The sequence below is a fragment of the Arachis stenosperma genome, chromosome 4 (assembly GCF_014773155.1).
Source record: "Arachis stenosperma cultivar V10309 chromosome 4, arast.V10309.gnm1.PFL2, whole genome shotgun sequence".
NCBI lineage: Eukaryota > Viridiplantae > Streptophyta > Magnoliopsida > Fabales > Fabaceae > Arachis > Arachis stenosperma.
The window spans coordinates 9,014,889-9,034,562 of record NC_080380.1 but is presented as its reverse complement, the minus strand read 5'-3'; the positions used below and the strand labels follow the sequence as shown (position 1 = coordinate 9,034,562).

General features: G+C 34.2%; 1 long non-coding RNA gene across 1 annotated transcript; it reads right to left on the bottom strand.

The window, feature by feature from the left end:
• Positions 1–15,932: 15,932 nt before the first annotated feature.
• LOC130976416 (uncharacterized) lies at positions 15,933–18,854 on the bottom strand. Its single transcript, XR_009084672.1, has 2 exons — positions 18,799–18,854; positions 15,933–16,222 (listed from the first exon to the last, which is right to left on the bottom strand). It is a non-coding gene; the product is annotated as an uncharacterized LOC130976416 (long non-coding RNA).
• Positions 18,855–19,674: the final 820 nt, after the last annotated feature.

The window sequence follows — 19,674 nt, the reverse complement described above, 5'->3', positions numbered from 1 at the left end:
TTTTTTTATGATTTTTAATTTTTATTTTTATTATTCTTTTTTCTTACAATTATCTATCTATGTATGCCTCACCACTACTCTTATGTTGGCTGTTTTCTCTTCCTTCCTCGGTTTTTTATTTTTTCTATCTTCTCTCGATCACAATTAGTTACTATCGTGCATGTATTAGTTCATAATTATTACACTCAAAAGTAAATACTACTTTAAAAATTTAAAAAAAAGTCTCATAACTCTTGTATGAATCATTTACATTCCTGTAAATTAAACTTTTTTCTATTTTGAGTTTTTTTATTATCTAATGCATACAAAATCACATTTTATTTATGATAAAAGTTAAAATTAAAATTAAATGACATTAACACTTTTTGTTTAATAAAATTAAAATAAAGCAAAATAATATAAGCATAAAAACTAAAAAAATAGATGGCTCTAGAAAAGGATAATGTTTAATTTTATGTCATTATGTATGAACAGTGATTTATTTTATTATGGAAATTTACTATATTAATAATATGGATCCATATGTTACCTAGATTATTTCTTTTATAATAGCTTACCATTGTAATTATTTTTTCAATGAATGTATATAAAGAGTACAAAGTATATAAGGTGTAATAACTCAACAAATATTTTCTAAGAAGAATTTTCATTCTCTTCAACAATGAGAAGAACTTATTTTTCTCCCTCTCTTAATCCCTTCTGGTTTAATAACATCACAGCTTGAGCAGTTTAGGGTATGAGATTTTCTTCATGGTGCGGTGAGCGTGGAGAGCAACCAAGCTGTGAATTGAGATCCAATCCAATTTGCCATTTTTTTCTATCCCTAATTTTTCTTTTGACATTTTCTTTCCCATTCTTACCTCTTCTTTCAAACTCATCCAATAGAGTTTGATGAGAGGCTATTTCGCAAGATTCTTTCTTGGTGAACATAGTTGTTTCGATCAATGAGTTGGAAGGAAGAAGATCTGAATCCTTATTATTCTGTGATTTATTGATTTCTCAAAATGGCGAACATGGTAAACAGATCTTCCAAATTGTAGAGGCCATGGAGCTACATTGGCTTGCTCTCATTGTAACAAGTAAGGCCACACAGAAGATGTATGCTATAAGAAGCATGGGTACTCCTCCCATTTCTATCAACGGTAACAACTTAACACCACCATCAATCACGTGATCACTGAGGGGCGTGATGATATACTCAATGACAAACAATCTCAGCTCAATTGTCTTCAAGAGAACACTGTTCACTCCAGAGCAAAGATTTGCCTTGTTATAGTTGATCGAAGACAAAAGTGTGCAGCAAATAATGCAAATCAAATTTTGACTAATGCCATTCAGATTTCCACTCCAGGTAAAACCAGTGCATTACATTTTAATGCGAGAATTATGAGTATTATTACTCCAAAATCTGCACTATGGGTCATTGATTCCGGTGCAACAGATCATGTGACTTTTGACTTAAAAGATTTTGCAAGTTTTCAAAATATCACTCCAATCAATGTGATATTGTCAAATGGGACCAAAACTGTTAGCACTATCATTGGCACAATCACATTCTCTAAAAAAACTTTTCTCAAAAATGTTTTATACTTTCTTTCTTTTGATTTTAAACTGATCTCTGTGTCAAAGTTAACATCAAACTTACATTGTCAACTGTTAATCAATGATAAGTGTTGTAAGATACAGATCCACATCAAAGATGATTGGCATTGCTGAGTGTATAGAAGGGTTATATACAATGAGTAGAGAACCAGAATTCTCTCACTTTTCCCCTCTTCCAACAAAGCAAGCTTCATAGGAAGCAACTACGACTACTACTCATCCCACCATACCTTCACACAATGAGTACAACAACATTTGGCATCTTAGATTAGGACACATACCCATGCATAATTGATTTTTCTGAGAAGTATTATCCTTTTATAGATTGTATTGCTTCAAAACTTCCTTGTGATTCATGTCATTTTGCAAAACAAAAGAAATTATCTTTTAATCTTAGTATAACTGAAATAAAAGATTGTTTTGACTTAGTTCATATGGATATCTGTGGTCCTATTCTGTCCCTTTCAATGAAGGACATAGATATTTTTTATTGTGGTGGATGGCAAGAGCAGATTCACTTGAATTTTTTTATGAAAACCAAATCTGAAGCATCACAATTAGTTATTAATTTTGTGAATTTTGTCAGAGTACAATTTGAAAATAAGTTAAGAGTATAAGGACTGACAATGGGCTAGAGTTCACTCTAAAATCCTTTTTGCATCAACTGGAATTTTACACCAAACTTCTTGTGTAGAAACACCAGAGCAAAACGGAATTGTAGAGAGAAAACACTAGCATATTTTAGGTGTTGCTAGAGCATTACTATTTCAATCAGGAATTTCACATTATTTTTGACAATACGCAGTTGTTCACGCCATTCACCTAATTAATAGACTACCCAGCACTAACCTGGATAATGCTAGTCTTTACAAGCTTTTGTATGGTAACTTACCTGACCTTTCACATTTAAGAGTATTTGGTTATCTTGCATATGCCTCTACATTAACAAATTCAAGAACAAAATTAGACCCAAGAGCTAGAAAATAGCTTTTCTCGGTTTTAAATTAGGAACAAAGGGTTTTCGACTTATTGATTTAAAATCAAAGGAAATTTTCTTATCCAGAAATGTAACTTTTTATGAAACTCATTTTCCATTTTTACATTCAACTAGCACTGACATTTTTGTGGTACCCACTCATACTCCACAATGCATTGATCTTTTTCAATATGATACACCATCCATACATCATTTGCAATCACCCACACATACCACATTCACATATTCAAATGAATATTTCTCAAGCTCCATGCATTCACCAATTTTCTCACACACCATTGCACCCATTACCACACCACACACTAACAATGCACCTGCATCACAACACTCTGACATCACACATGACTGCATTACTAGAAAATATGAAATAGTCAAATCGCCTGCTTATTTGAAGGACTATCATTGTATGACAATTCAGACAGATCACTCTAGCAACTTTGCCAACTCTAACTCTTTATACCCTATCTACAACACTTTTATATGATAAACTAACCCCAAAATAAGTCACTTTCTCTAGCCATCACCTCAAATCAAGAACCTAGCACTTATGAGGAAGCGGCTGCACATGAATGTTGGAGAAAGGCAATACAAGATAAATTGACAGCTCTAGATCAGAACAGAACTTGGTGTCTCACTGAACTCCCAAAAGACAAGAAGGTTGTGGGTTGCAAATGGGTTTTTCGGATAAAATTCAATCCCGATAGCACATAAAGAGGCACAAAGCGAGGCTAGTTGCAAAAGGATTCACTCAAGTGCAAGGAGTAGATTATGGTGATACTTTTAGTCCAGTTGTCAAAATGACTACCCTACGAGTAATCTTAGCATTAGCCGCGGCAAAGAAATGACATTTGAAATAGCTGGATGTCAACACTGCCTTCCTTTATGAAGATTTGGACAAGAAAGTTTATATGAAGATACCACCCGGTTTGGATGTGTCACAACCAGATTTGGTTTGTAAATTGCAAAAATCTCTATATGTGCGTAAGCAAGCAAGCAGGCAATGGAACATTAAGCTCACTCAGACTCTTGTGGATGCTGGTTATAAGCAGTTTTTTTTATGATCATTCACTCTTCATCAAGAAACAATCTGAAAGCTTCACTGCCATTCTAGTATATGTTGATGACTTGGTTTTAACCGAGATTGACATTAGCGAAATCAATTCCATCAAGTAAAATTTGGATGACAAATTCAAAATAAAGGATCTTGGTGATCTCAAATACTTCTTGGGAATGGAAGTAGCACGCTCTAACTCTGGAATTCACATTTATCAGCGGAAGTACACCATGGACCTTCTCAGAGATTTTGGTTATCTAGATTGCAAGCCTCTCTCTATCCCCATTTGATTATAGTCAAAAACTCTCAAAGGAATCAAGTACTATTTTAACAGACAACACTGTTTACAGACAGCTCATCGGCCGACTCCTTTACCTCACAAATACTATACCCGATATCTCTTATGCTGTGGGACGTTTGAGCCAATTTTTGAACTGTGCAACCACTTCTCAAGCTGTTTTTTGCATACTCTGATATTTAAAAGGTCGACCTGCAACTGGTCTTTTCTTCTCCTCTACTTCTAATATGTATCTCATTGGATTTGCCAATGCTGACTGGGCTACCTGTGCCGATACTCGTCGCTCCGTTTCTGGTTATTGCTTCATGCTTGGGAATTCTCTCATTAGCTAGAAGAGTAAGAAGCAAACCACAGTTGCCAAGTCCTCTGCAGAAGCTTAATATAGGTCTCTTGCTGTTGCCACTTGTGAAGCTAGTTGGTTATCTTTCTTAATGGATTTTATTGGTTTGTCGCTTCAAAAGTCTATCACTCTTTTCTGTGACAACCAGTCAGCCATTCATATTGCTAATAATCCCATCTTTCATGAAAGAACCAAACACATTGAGGTGGACTGGCACATTGTTCGTGAAAAGCATTTGTTTGGTCTCATTCATCTTATGCCAGTCCGTTCCAAAGATCAACTTGCTGATTTTCTTACCAAAGCTCTACACCGGGTCCTTTTCTTGCTAATGTTTTCAAGCTAGGATTATTAGATTTACATAATTCTAGCTTGCGGGAGGGTGTTACCTAGATTATTTCTTTATCAATAATAGGCTTACCATTGTAATTATTTTTTCAGTGAATGTACATAAATAGTACATAGTATATAAGGTGTAATAACTCAACAAACATTTTCTAAGGGTAATTTTCATTCTCTTCAACAATGAGAAGAACTTATTTTTTTTCCCTCTCTTAATCCCTTCTGGTTCATCAAACCATCAACATCACAGCTTGAGCAGCTTAGGGTATGAGATTTTCTTCACCATATTTACCAGAATGCATAAAATGCAAAATTGATACCAAAATACATTTTTCTCATAATCTATGTAAACCGCGACAGGTCCACGGTTTAGAATACACGTAATCCGCTATAGGAGTGTCTCGATTTACGTGCTACGAGAAATAAGCATAAACTGCGACAGGGGTATCGCGGTTTATGTGCGGACATAAAATGTGCATAAACCACGAGAAGAGTGTAGCGGTTTATGCGTTAGTATAAATACGCTGAAGGGGTTTTGCGGATTACATTTGTGCTAGAGAAAAGGTTTTCTAGCGAGAGAAGTAGAGGTTTTCTAGAGAGAGGAAAAGAGAGAAAAGTGTGGTTGAGTTGAGTTGAGATCAGAGCTGGGACCATGGCAGAGGCATGCAGTCTATACAGGCTCAACGACGTTGCGCACGTTTCTGGGAGCATAAACGAAGAGGTTAGTTTGGTTATTTTTAGTTAATTTATTTTGTATAATATTTTTCGTATTTTTTGTATTTTTGGTTATTTTTAGTTTTGTTATTGTTAGTTAATGTATTTAAATTTAGATTTAAATTATTATTTTAAATCATAAAATGTAGTATTTAATTAATTTAGATTAAGGTCTTGAATTGTTTATGTCTTTCATTGAATTTTGTGATTAGAAAATAGGAACTGTATGTTACATGTTTAAACTTTAAAATTGTAGTGTCTGTGATAGATGACTATAAATTTGTGTTGCGTTTTTTATATGTTTGGTTTCTTCTGTCACATGCTCCAGCCGAGAAGGTGTATATATTGTGTTCAGAGGCAGCAAAACATGCCTCTGCATGACAGGATCGTACCATATCTGGAGAGGGCCGGTTTGTACCACCTGGCGAGGCTCAACGTCAGGTGGTTCTAGTTGGACGAGCCCTTAGTCAGTGCTTTCATTGAGAGGTGGCATCTTGAGATGCATATCTTTCATATGCCCTTTGGAGAGTATACTATCACGCTGCAGGATGTAGCATACCAGTTGGGGCTGCCCGTGGATGGTTTACCTGTATCCGGGTGTCTTACTGATTTTGAGAAGTTTATGGAAGAAGGCAAACTGGCATGGGAGTGGTTTGAGGAACTGTTTAGCGAGCTTCCACCACAGAATAAGGTGAAGCAGTATACAGTCCACTTCACCTGGTTTCATGAGAGGTTCAGGGTGCTGCCAAATGATGCTACGGAGGAGACCGTACGCATATACGGACGGGCTTATATTATGATGCTGCTTTTCACTCAGTTGTTTGGTGATAAGAGTGGAAACCGGTTCATATACGTGGTTGCCCTTTTTGGCGAGACATGATGATATGGGCAGTTATAGTTGAGGGTCGGCAGCATTGGCCTAGCTATATCGTTGCATGTGTCGAGTGGCCAACAGAAATGTAACAAACTTGGCAGGCCCCTGCAGCTACTACAGTCATGGATTTTCTGGCGATTTTTTAGCCTTAGGCCGCGGGGATTCGACACATATCCCTTCCATTGGCTTCCAGGTATACATATTTGTACAGTTAGTCTTGAACTGTAACTTTTTTTATTAGGGTTCTACCTGTAAACTTTGTATAATATTGTATTTCATTCATGTGGGCCACCTACTTGCCTTCATTCGACCGCAAGGAGGAGAGAGCCGTCCAGTGTCGCCTAACGTTGGACCGATTAGGCGATCGAGATGTAAGTTTATTCATTTTGATTCAATTTTTATGTAGTACTTAACTATATATTGTTAGTTAATAGACTAATTAACGTATTCTATCAACATCTGTAGATTGTTTAGGAGCCTTATGCTTTGCTCGACATGATGGCTGTCGTTCATCCAGAGATTTTCATAGAGGAGCACAGTCGGTTATGGCGTGCATGTACTTCCTTGATATACTTCACCGTCATTGAGTGGCACCAGGTGGATAGGGTGCTGCCACAGCTGGGTGGCGTTCAGCACGAGCCTGAGTAGGCCTCAAACATTGATTGGCTCCATGCCAAAGATCGGAGGGGTGGGGAAATATGGTTCCCGAGCTACTACCAGGTATGGCACCTTAGTTGGCAGAACAGGGTCGATGCTGTCCTGAGTATCCCCTGGGTGCCTGATCCCGGGCCGTCCGCAGACTTTTTGCGATGGTGGTACAGAGTGGCCCATAGGTTTCTGTTGCCGGATTTCTTGATTGCCGATCCTAGGACCGAGGAGATCTCACAGGATGTTGTTCAGAGAAGGTCGTCACAGGCTCCTTCTAGAGTATCCATGCCAGACGTGCCAGATAACATGCGCGTTGAGCGGCGACAACGCGTTGGTACCCGGGCTACAAATCGGGAGAGGCGATGGCTGGATAACATAATTTAGGATGACAGATCTGGTGACGACGGAGTCGGACATGCCGATCACCGTGTCCGGCGTGGCCGTCCTCAGCGTCGGAGTGGTTCATCAAGGGGCACATCTGCTGGTCCTGATGATAGACCTGTTGAGCATGTAGGGGCGAAGACCCAGGAGGTTCCTCTTACACATGTTTCGAGCTCCCAGATATACCATGACATCCATGGCCAGATGTATGATGACCTGACGGGTCCGACTTTCACGATGGATATGGACCATGAGGTTGAAAGTTCACAGTTCTATTCCGACTTTGCAGATCTCATCCGGGATGACGACCCTCCACATTTTCAGAAGCAGACCCCACAGGATCAGGTAACTAAGACCAAACCCCAAATGGACATTGCGCAAGGGTACCACCCAGATATGGATGATATGCAGCGGTACCAGGCGCAGATGTCTAACCCTCATAGATTCCAGTCCCACCTACATGTAGACTTGAATGAGCCTGCTGGCAGTCCGTATGATAATTGGTTGGGCATGGGAGGGACGCCTGCATCTGCATATGGCATGGGCATGCCCGTTGATCTTCCAACACAACAGCGCCAGAGGCCCGCCAGAGTGAGACGGGCCGCTCGATGTGGTACAGGGTCGCATTTCCTAGGCGCATTTGGACATGACTCTGACGACGAGGATGAGGACAGGAGCCGTAGCTTACTATTTTATGTTTTCATTGACAATACCTATGTATGTCGGACTTACCATGTACTTTTGTATTATATGTGTTTGTACTTAATATATTTCCATTGAATTAGGTGTGTGTAATGTATATTTTTGTTAACCATACACTATGTTTTATGTTTATATAAATTGTATACTAACGCATAAACCGCTACACCCCTCTCGCGGTTTATGCACATTTTACGTCCACACGTAAACCGCGACACCCGTATAGCGGATTACGTGTATTCGTAAACTGCGGGACCCCTATCGCGGTTTACATAGATTATGGAAAAAATGCATTTTGGTATCCATTTTACATTTTATGCATTCTGGTAAATATGGATCTCATATTATTTAATATAGTAAATTGCCCTTTTATTATATTTATTTTTATACCAAACAACAAAAGTTAAATTTTATGTCCGGTTTTTATTAATTATATTACTTATTTATAGTTGTTTAAATTAGACTTTATATTTATTAAGTCATGTTTCTTTCCAAGAAAAAAAAATAGTTATGAAGTTATTTTATTTTTTTTATAAGAGTACATTTATTATATCATAATTTTAATAATTAATGTAATATTTAAAAAATTAAATAAATATATATTTATTTTCATTACATTCAAGAGTGAATTATATGTATTTTTATAGTCAAGAAATATACTTCTTCTATAATTACTAGTTTTTCAATCATCTAATTTTTAGAAGAATAAATTATATGTAAAATGAATCTCGATATATTGGTACAAAAATTATTCTGCGTAATTTTAAAAAAAAATATTGTCTTGTTAAGTTATTTTACTTTTATTCTTTTAAAAGTATATCCAAAATTTAAAAAAAATCACATGAGTAATTTACATCCATAAAAACTCTTAATAAAGTTGCTAGGAAAAATATGTGAAAGTTTTTTTATTCAACGACGGATGTATGGAAAAAATTATTTTAATAATAAACTTCTCTCACTAAGAGTAATATTGGAACTTAAATTTAAACGCCAATTGACATTATATATTGTGTAGGTACCTATAGTATATTAAAATAATATGATAACAATTTGAAGAGAAAAATTATTTTGTGTAAATTTATTTTTAAAAAAATAGACCCTGTTGAACTATTTTACTTTTATTCGTTAAAAATATATCCAAATAAAAAAAACTGCAATAATAATTTATATCTAATAAGAAAATCTTAATGAGATTACGGTGAAAAATAGGTAAACATTTTTTATTTAACGTAATTGATGGAAGAATTTTTAATAATAAACCTTTCTTAAAGAATAATATTAGAACTTAAATTTAGACACCAATTATTATTTATATTGTGTAAATTAGTAAATACCAAGAGTACATTAAAATAATATGATAATAATAATAATAATAATTAAAAAAATTTTTTTGTATATTTATTTAAAAAATTTATCCTATTTATTGCAGGAGAATTCATTTTAATAATAAATCTCTATCTCTACGAATAATATTGAAATTTAAATTTAGATACCAAAATTTTTGGTATTGTCATTATATATTGTTATAAACAATGACGGACCCAAGTTAAATGAAGAGGGGGCACTTGCCCCCACTAAGTTATAAGAAATAATAATATTAAATAAATTAATATATTTATTTCAATGTAATATATTTTTGTTTTCATAAAAATTTATAAAATTTTATTTTGAGATTTATATTAAAAATTTTCTTTTATTAAATTTAACATGTAATAATATTTATTTTATTAAATTTGATTTAATATTAAAATTAAAAATAAGTAAATAAATTAACTCAATAAAAAATTAATGAATGATAATATAACTTTTAAAACTAATCAACTAATTAATTATTAAACTAAATCTCAGGTCTCTAAATGTAAATAAAATTATTAGAGTCTTATTTTGTCTTTAAAAATTAGTTATAATAAATAAAAGAATATCTATATATTAATTAATATTTTTTATTTTATTTTTTAAATAATTTTATTTGTAACAACTATTTTAAATTAAAAATATTTTAAATCATAAATATTACAACAAATAAATTTTTTAATTGAATGAGATGTAATTAATATTTGAAAATTATAATGAATAGTAGAACAATTGTTTAAAAATATAGAAATTGATTTGATATGTTAAAATATGTATATCTTTTTAGATAATTATTTACGTGGTGAATGTAAAATGTAATTTTTTAATTACAATATATAATTAAATAGATGTATAAAATCTTTAATATAATAGTATATTAAAATTAAATTAAAATATTTTAAGAATGGAAGTGTTACTAACTTTTTTAAACTTTTATATCTCTGTTATATTTTTAGTATAATTGATAATATTAAAAAATCATTTATCTTAGGATATATATTTTGTCCCCACTCCTAAAATTTTTTGGGTCCATCATTGATTATAAATCTAAAGTATATTAACATATAATAATTATAATAATATTATTTAGGACAATAATTAAAGATTTATTGAATCAAAATTTAAAAAATATATATTATTAAATTAAATAAATATACAGAATTCTTACCTATATTATCATTATTCGGTCTGTTATTTGAACACAGTTCCGCTGTTATTATGAATATTTGACGATGGAAATATAAATTATATTAGTTTTACGTTATATTTAAGTGAAATGAGAAAGATGTAAGAAAAGAAAAAAATTTTTCTATTATGCAGTAACAGTAATCTTGAGATGAGAGATAATAAAGGAAGAAAAAGATAATTATAGAAGTTCTGTGAATATGAATGATAAAAAGAATGTAAATGTATGTGATAAAGAGGAGGTGAGGTAGTGAAAATTTTTTAACGTAAAATAACTGACATATAGTGAAATACATGACTAGAAAAGATAAAATTGAAAAAGAATATTAGACACTAAAACAAGTTTTGCCATTATATATTATTATAGATTATAGATGTTATAGATATAAATTGTTATAGAAGATATTTTCAACGACAAGTAATTAATCATTATGCATTTGTTAAGGTGTTTTGTATTTTTTTTTTATGATAGAATAATTAATTATAAAAAATGATTAAATTTTACACAATATGATAATCAACTTTTTTATAATAGAATAATCAAATTCTTTTATAAGTGAATAATAAATTTTTTCATAAATATAAAAATAGTAACTACTGTATTTTTTTGTTATGAATAATTTTATTAATTGTATTATAAATATAAATTTAATTTAATTATATTATTTATAAAATTCAATTACAAATGTAAACATAGTGCTCCATATTTTTACACCCATGAATTATTTTTATTGTTAGTAGAGAAAAAAGGACACTAATTAATGTGCTTAACGAATAAAGTTTTTATTTAAATACAAAATAATTGATATTTTCAATATATTTAAGTATTTATTAAGATAAATAATAAAAATGTTAACAAGTGATAATTTTAATGTAAGGACATTAATATAGACATGGAACATGACATGATATGAGACACATAAGAATACAAATTTAAAATTGTTCCTTGCAATTCTGTGTCACCGCCGCCGTTGCTGTATTGCAATCCCGGTGCCCCGCAGTTATTGTCTCATTACTTGTTTTTTATCAATTAAGTTGGATGTTCATTTTACTAAACATGCGGATGGTTCTTTTCATTATAAAGTGGATATTTATTTGGGTATACCATTAGTATTTTACTTGATTTACTTGATTCTATATGCACACGATTCGCAGGATGTTTATTTTACTATGTATGTAGATGGTTCTTTTCACGAAGATGTGAATATTTATTATTAAACACCACTAAAAAAACCCCAATTTCTTCTCCCTCAAATATATGGTTTGAAAAAAGAAACAAGTACGAACACAATAAAAACACAAGAGACTTACGGGGGGAGGGTGGTGGCGCATTGACAGACAGGATTGGGATATACGGTTTCGCTACACATATAAATATTTTTGTCAACCACGTCTAACTAAGTTGGTCCAAACCCAACAAAAATTACTCACACAACATACGCGTAAATTACACACGTCTTGTTCTTTTTCGCCTTCCTTTACGTCATTCTTTTATTAGTATTGTTGTTGCTACATTTTTTAATTTTCCTCTCCCTCTTCTTTCTCCTGGTGGTTATTGCAGCATTTTTGTTGTTCTCTTTTTTTTTGATTTTTTCTTTTTCTTGTTTTTATTCTGGTTAAGAAGGTAAAACAATAAGAATTTTGAAAATGTAACAGAAGAAGAAGAAGAAGAAGAAAAGAAGGAGGAGGAGGACAATTTTTAAATTGTGCATAAGTTATCAGAAAAATAACACCAATTTTTTTAATCGTGGTATGAAAAAATTCTTAATTTTGACACCAAACTTTCTTAATCATGACATTGGTTCTTGTTAAAAGGGTGAAACAAGAAGAATTATGAGAATGAGAAGCGGAGGAGGAGGAGGAAGAGTTTTGAATTATATAGAATTTATTAAAAAAATAGGCCAAAATTTTTTAAATGTATCACAAGAAGTACAAAAATATAGAATTTAAAAGAAAAATAACTACAATCAAATCATAATAGATCACCAGTAGTTTTACAGGAACTAAAAACTTGAATCAAATCCTAATAGCATCTAAATTTAAAAAAAATACAAGAGAGTTACAAATCAAGAAATTACAAAGCATAAAATTTATTCTTATTTAATTTTCTTAAAACAAAAAAAGAGATAAAAGAAAACAGTAGAAAATACACAGAACTGAAGGGCTCAAGCAGATGAAAAATTGGAGCAGAAGTAGAAACACAATGGTGACTAAAATACCCAACAGATGTAAAAGAACGATGATGACGAGATTGGCGAAGAACAAAGGCGAGGTAGAAAAGAACCACGATGAAGGTATGAACGTAACTATCGAGGACAAAAAGAACAGCGCCATCGCTGATCCAAGAAAAGAGGAGTACCGCTGAGAAAGAAAAGAGAAGAGAAAACGTCGAGGTGGTGAGGAAGAGAAGACAGATCTGAGACAGGATGGCGACAAGATGTGAGATGGGAGATGAACGGAGGTGATTGTCACTGATGAGTAGATTAGAGAATGAGACTTGAGATGTTTAGGTCTGAGAAGCGAGAAGAGGGAGAAGGGAGAGGGAAGAGAGAGAGATGTGTGGCGCTGAATGAATGTTTAGGGTTAGGGTATTTGATTTCTAAACCTAACTATTTATATTATTTATTTATTAAATGTGCGGAACTGCGGATCGGATATGGGGATATTGGTGCGATATCTGCGATCCGATCATTTTAGAGTGCGGATCGGATAAGATCCGATCCAATGACTGTACAAATTGGATAATATTGTAATTTGTGGATCGGATACGAATAAATACCGCAAATCTGCGGATATTATCCGATTCATGTACAACCCTAAAAATGATTGTGCTTTAAAAATTTATGCTCTTGAATATTTATATCGATTGCATTGTGAATTTATATTTGTGTAATATGATAAATTGATGATTTAAATTTTGATGTTTATTATAGATTTTATATTAAATTATAATTTGACTAATTTTTAATCTTGTAAATAAAGTATAGTTTTACAGTATATAAAACTCTAGGTAAAACAAAAAAAAAAATCATATAAAAGGATCTTGTACATTTATTGGAAAAAAAGAGTGGAGAGAATCAAATTTTAACAGTTCGAATATACGATGTCATTTCTAATAAAAGTAAAGGAAGAAATAACTATTTTAACTCTTAATCCTTTTGTTATAATTCGATCTTAACTAATAAGCTATATCTCAACCTTTTACCTCAGACAAAATCACCTCGTCAGGGCTACTCATAATTCACTATATAATTGACCATTTAAAATAGGTTTAATTATTTTACAGGTTTCTATAATTTTACCGAATTTTTAATTAGGTTTCTATATTTTTTTTCTTTTCAATTAAATTCCTGTACCTTTTTTTTAATTAAGTCCCTACTGTCAGTGTAACGTTTGAGATAACAGAATATTCTTGATTAAAAAAGAATATTCTTGACAATTAGCTGTAGAGGCTTGGTGAACTAATATAAAATTTTCCCTAATACCCAAATAACCCCTCGCATTTCATTCCTAAAAAAAAAGAAACCTTAAGTTTCTCTCATCTCCTCCTTCTCCTACCTCCGTCGACGGCATGTGTGTCTGCCATCGACTGCAACGGACGGTTGCTGGTGTGGCAGTTAATGAATTTTAGAGGGTAAAAATCAATTTTCAGTTTATAAGCCACAAAAATTCTAATTACCCAAAATTAAGGGGATTATATGTCACGTATCCCATTAAATCCAAATAATTAAAATTTAGGATAATATGTTTCCAAGCTGTTGTTCAAGTAAAGAGCTTTTCCAAGTTTTACAAGAACTCAATTAGAACATGGGTCATACTTCCGTTCCACCCATATTCATAAAATAAAGAGCGAAAACAATTATTGAAATATGAATAAAAGCATGGAATAAATTAGAAAGATCAAACGAATTAATCCATTACAAATAGACAGAGCTCCTAACCTTAACAATGAAGAATTAGTTGCTCATGGTTCAGAGAAGAAAAATAAGGGTTCTGGTAAAAAAATGGTCCTGCCTAAATGTACAGAGTTTTTATTTATTACTAATCCTAATAGGTTTAAAATCAAAAATTAAAAATAATATCTTTTTCTAAAAGATAAGATTTGAATTTAAATTCGAATTAATTAACAGATCTTCAGTTGATGGTTGGGGACCACTTGATTTGTCCATTCTGCAGCTTCTAATCTGTGTTTTCTGGGCTGAAAAGTGGGTCAAAATAGCCCAAAATTCGTAACCAGCGTCATTTGTATTTTTGCAGATCGCGCATGTGACGCGTCCACGTCGTCCACGCGTTCGCGTCATTTGTACAGATTCCAGTCCACACGTTCGCGTCAAGCACACGATCGCGTCATTGCGATTTCTCCATTTTGCGCGGTCGCGTGAGCCATGCGTCTGCGTCGGTCTTCGCTGGTCATCTTTTTGGTTTCTTCTTTTTCTCTGCAGAAACTTCATCAAATCCCTCCGAATGCTACCTAAAATAAATAAAATTGCACAAAACTCAAAATAGCATCCATATTGGCTAAAATATAATTAATTCTAAATTAAACTCAACAATTTAGATGCAAATTCACTAGGAAAAGATAGATAAGATGCTCACGCATCAGTGTGCCCTCCGTTGTCTTCACTCTGTGCTGGGTCCTTGTGCGTTGTTGTTGTCAGAGGTCTTCTCCACGGTTTGTCCGGCCAAGGCGTCTTCGTTCCCTCGCGGTGAAGGCCCTCGCCTGGAGTCACCGTGCCGCACCTTGCCGAGCCTCCGACCACGCCTTTGCTCCATCTCCTTGCAGTCAAAGTTTCCGCAAGTAAGTGACAAGGAAAAAAGCCTCCTTTTTTCAGTATTAAAAGTTGATATTTATGTTATTTTTTTTCAAAAAAAATATGGCATTGTTTGACTGTTGTTGCTGTGATGGTGGTGCTTTAAATGGATTCTACTTCTATTTTTATTAAATAGATTTTGCTTTCAATGAGGGATTTGTGAAAGTGTGAGTATGCTGATGGTTTCAAATTATGAAAGTCTGAACCTTTTTTTCAAATTATGTGATTGAATGGAGCTACTATGGCATTAGATGATGAATTTTGTTTATTCTTGAATGTTGATTGTTGTGGCTGTGATGATGTTGCTTTAAATGGATTATGCTTCTGTTTTTAATACCTGTAGTGATGGGGGACTCGGATTTTACCATAGACATACACCATGGTGGCAAGTTTCATGATTTAGGGAACGGGCTAGAATATTTGGGGGGAAAAGTGTAACACCCCAATTACCCTAAACCTTACCTCTAGCCATAAAGCAAAGGTTAATCAGAGGTTACGACAATCCTAAGGCTTATACATATTTATATATATAGAAGGAAATAATATAATCTAGAAGCCTGATGAAGGAGTAAGCTCAAAAACAGAATTACAAAAGCGTGATACGTCCACACGAAGCTAACGCATAAGATACAAGATATAGGTACAAGAGAATAGAACAAATTTATAGATATAGTGATATAAACATAGGAAACTAGCCGCAGCTTGCGGAGTTTAAGCTGACTAATTACAAATAGAGTTATACAGAGTTTTAGAATTAAAACAACTTATACATCCTATCTATCAAGTAAGCCTCTAAGGCCATAAAGATAAATATACAAAAGGTGAGAGAATACTATGATGAAAGTAAAACAGAAATAAACAAGGAATAACCATGCTCCGCTCTGTCACCATATACACAATCTCACCGAAGTAGATTACGACCTGCATCTGAAAAACAACAACAAAGTATGAAATGAGAACCGAAGGTTCTCAGTATGGTAACAGTGCCCAATGATGTAAGATGTAAGGCCCCGGGACGCCGAAGGCAATCCTAGAACTTCACATCGCGTACGGGTATTCAAGCTTAACAATATAAATAAATAAAGATATTTAAACCATAAACTGGGTTATCTGACCTAGGAAAATTCTAACTAATGCTACTAATACCGCTGTATCTCACATCCATTACCAACCTAACCTCCGTGCGATCCCATCGCCACCGCCTACCTAACCTCCTAAGCACCAGTCAATCACAATTAATGCAAACAAGTAAAACACATATAATATTCATATATAACAAGTAGTTCAAGAAGCAAATATGGATGTTATACAATTAGACAAACTCATGTAAACAAAGCAAGCAAGCATATAGAAGATGCACATGATGAATGTCTGCCCTATTGGCTGTGATATCACATGTCGGTTATTGTGCCAAACCCGACGGCAAATCCAGTCGACAACTCCCGGATTAGTCTCTCTATTGCGCATAAGAAGGAAAATTTCGAGGGAAAGTGCCCTACCACCTTCTCCTTTCAGAGAGAAATATTCCAAGGGAACGTGCCCTACCACCTTCCTCTGGTTGTCGCATGATTCCGTGGGTTAGTGCCCTACCACCTTGCAATCAGAGAGAAGTCGCATTTTCAGGAGGGATAATTCCGAGGGATAAGTGCCCTACCACCTTCTCCTTTCAAAGGGAAATATTCCGAGGGAACGTGCCCTACCACCTTCCTCTAGTTGCGAAAAGCAAGAGTGAGAAGCCCAGCTTCAACTCTCACATCCGAACGTAGGCGGGATTCTGCCATAGCCCCTACGATGGAGAACAATGCATAGTATAATTACATATTCAATCTCAAAGGCCACTCCTCATAACACACTCCCACTCATGCTCATTCCATCAACCTTAGTCATTCACCAAGTTCACTACTCTTTCTTCTCTCTCAACCAGACTCAACATCAATACAACAGAAACCTAAACCTCCGTTCTCTAACTTTCCAAAATAATCATCAACTAAAACCCTTAGCCTATTTCCCTTATTCCCATACTCAAATCTAAGCCCAAAAATCTTAAAATGGTGTTACAGAAGCTTTCAACCTTGTTGGGAAGGTGAAACAGTTGAAAACAAAGTTTAAAATTATGAAACAGGGCGCGTGCGTCTGCACAAGGGTGTGCGTGCGCATGCCCAGGAAGATTTTCAAAGTGTGCGTACGTACAAGGGTGTGCGTACGTACAAGGGTGTGCGTACGCACATGTACCAACATTTATAAGGTCTGTGCGCTCACACAAGGTATGCTAGCGCTCCCAACAGACTGGCCTTCCCAACGTGTGCGTACGCACAGGTCTGTGCGTACGCACAGGTTGCAATTTCCCATTGGTGTGCGCGCGTACAAGCTGTGCCAGCGCTGCAAGCAGATTGCCTGCCTCTGCGTGTGTGGACGCACAGGTCTATGTGTGCGCACAGGTCACAATTTGCGCAGAGTGTGCGTGCGCACATACCAGAAAACTCATAATTCTGTAACTTTGCAGAATTTCAAGTTTTCAACACCAACTTTAAATGATCATAACTCCCTCTACAAAAATCCATTTTCCCCAAACTTTATATCATTTTAAAGCTCTTAAAATCATCTTTAATTTAAAACAAATTCCAATCAATTTTGAAAACCGAGGCAAAAGTTATGATCAGACAAAGCTCACCAAAAATCTATTTTTATCCAAAACCTCAAACTCTACAATTTTCCAATTTTCACAACAAAAACAAACCAAAATCATACTCAAATATCATAAAACTCTACTGCACACTACACTCTAACATTCCATTACACTTCCATCACCTCCACACCTAATTCACTTAACATTCTCTCCATAAACCAACACAAAACCATAATCCTCAATCAAAATTCTCAATCATGAACAATTTACACAATTCCTACATCAAGAACCCATATATCACTACCAAATCATAATTGCCAATCCAATCATGAACCTACACTCAAAATCACCACCAACCCTCAACAACCTCAACAACCAAAACATTTTCTCTCATCTACAATAATAATTCGCATATTCATCATCAACGTTCATAACCATTAAATACCAATAATCACCAACAACATATATCATCACACATCATACTCATCAATATTAACCCATATAAATAATCACCATGAATACTCATCAATACTAATAATCTCCAACAATCATCATCAACCATACTAATCCAATACAACCAAGAATTAGCACCAATTCATATATAATCATTCATACACCAACAACATTCAATCCTATCTTAGGTCAACTAGCCTAAGTGTCCATGAACATTACATGTTACATAAAATAAACCGAAATTATACCTTGACCGATTCCTAAAATATTCCCAACATCAAAATAAAGCCACCACCAAGCTTACTCCAAAACCTCAATCAACTCCAACAAACACCAAAACTCAATCTAATATCACATATACATACCAACATCAAAACTTAAGATACACAAAATAACTAAACACAAGAGTTTAGTGAAACCTTACCTTATCCAACATGATTAGGGATAAAATCCATCAATTATCCGCTACTAGAGATCACCTAAACAAGCAAAACCACAAAATCTACTCAAAAACCAAACACAAAAATGCGCAGAACTTAGGGCTGGAAACTGGGAAGTAGAACACGATTCCTTACCATATTTCTTTAAATAGAAAAGAAGAGCTCATCAAGAGCTTCGCGTGGTCGCAAACGGCTCATCAATCGGAGGTCCGTAGCTCAAGTTACAAGCAAAAGAAGGTGAGGGTGAATAGTGACATTCCCCTCTTCTCCTCTCATCTCCAATCTGCGCCCTCTCTCTCAAGTTAAGTCAAAATAAGCTGAATGCTCATTAATTGGTCTTATATATGTTGGACCTTGGGCCCGGTCCAACTCGTTAGCGTTTTTGGTCCGTTTGGCCCACTTTGGGCCAAAACCTTTAAGATTAGTGCCCGGTTTTCAATTCAAAAATTATTTTTGTCCTTTTAAAACAATAAACCAATTTTACAAAATCTTACTCTTCTAAAAATACAGCACCGGACAGACTTAAACCGGTTTGACCGATTCAGCTGCTAGTTCGTGACTTTTCTCGGTTTTTCTCAGAAAATACATTTTCTGACTCAGAAAAATTCACTGAAACCAAATTTTACATTTTTATTTTTAAATTAAAACTTCTAAATTTTGAATCTATTCTAGGCACTAAAATTATTTTATTAAAACGGTTTTACGTGAAAATGCGGTTCTTATAGAAAGGTGTTGGAAGATATGCATTATGAGCTCGATGAATGGAGTTTGCAAGAAATAGTTAGTGAGTTGCAAAAGTTAGGGTACAAAGGGTATGCCAAGATCTGGTACTGTGAACCAGGCTGTTAATTGAGTTCGGG